Raw genomic sequence first — 1,461 nt, forward strand, 5'->3', positions numbered from 1 at the left:
AGACCCCGTAGAATAAAATGGCGGCAATTGCAAATTTCTATGTTGCAGGACATTAGCGAGAACTTATTATCAAACCCAAAATTTGATTGAAAAATGCGCTTACATGCCCCAAAACACAACAAAATATAAAAGACGAGGTGACAACGAGTGAGTAGATACCCGACATGCCCGGGTTAAAAATTGCGCGCGTCCGCGAAACGGCGACAGAATTCGGTACCCCCAAAAAGTCCATAGAAGACGCTTTAAAAGCCCCCCCACAGGTCATCAGTTTAGAGACACCCAAAAATACTGGCCCGGGAATTATTGCTCTCACTCCGGCGTGCGCGGTGATACCCACCATGTGTAGCGCGATCGTCGTTTTCATACGTAGGCGCACCCGACGCGTGTTTACGTGAAGACGCGCGTGCTCACGGGGGGCGGAGACTTAAAAAAAAAATGTAAACATTTTTACATTTATTTTATTTAATATTATTTTTAAAACTGTTTTTTTGTTTTTACTTTAATTGCTATCACATAAGGGGGCTTACAAGCCCCCCATGTGATAGCAGATGGTGGTGACAGGTCCTCTTTAAGGTGATGTTAATTTTTTTTTGTCACCTGCTATTTCTAGTGTCACCTTTACACTAGAAATAAGCTATTTGCTCCGGAAGCCCAGCTTAGTGCTGGGCTTCCAGAGCTGAGCAATGACAGCTATGGGGAACCTTTTCCCGAACGCTCCTGACCCGTACACTCCGCCCTCAAGCAGAGCAATGACATCCATGGGGATCCTTTTCCCGAACGCTCTTAGCCCGTATACTCCGCCCTCAAGCAGACCTGCACACAGCCTTCAGGAGCAGAGCAATTACAGCCATGGTGAACCTTTTCCCGAACGCTTTTAGCCCGTACACTCCGCCTTCAAGCAGACCGGCACACAGCCTTCAGGAGCAGAGCAATGACAGCCATGGTGAACCTTTTCCCGAACGCTCTTAGTCCGTACACTCCGCCCTCAAGCAGACCGGCACACACGGCTCTCACCAGCAGGTACAGGCCAGCTAAACCCGGCACAGTTCCCTCCACTCCCAGTCTCCTGCACTACCGCTGGCCACCACTGGAGGGAGACTCGCCCATCTCTAGCCGGCCGGACACACACACAGGCACATACAATCCATTGTACTCTATTGGTTGTGTGGGCAGCCTTAGTCAGGGGTAGCCACACTCCGGCCCTCCAAGCTGTGGTGAAACTACCAATCGGATTCCTTTGCATTCGTTATCTCTGTAATTCGGAAACATCTGAATCTCCGAATGTCTACGGTCCGTTGCTGGCCCCCCTGGGTCCGTTGCTGGCCCCCCTGGGTCCGTTGCTGGCCCCCCTGGGTCCGTTGCTGGCCCCCCTGGGTCCGTTGCTGGCCCCCCTGGGTCTGTTGCTGGCCCCCCTGGGTCCGTTGCTGGCCCCCCTGGGTCCGTTGCTGGCCCCCCTGGGTC

Source organism: Nanorana parkeri, unplaced genomic scaffold (assembly GCF_000935625.1).
Source record: "Nanorana parkeri isolate BGI_ZX_2015 unplaced genomic scaffold, ASM93562v1 scaffold2341, whole genome shotgun sequence".
Taxonomy (NCBI): Eukaryota; Metazoa; Chordata; class Amphibia; order Anura; family Dicroglossidae; genus Nanorana; species Nanorana parkeri.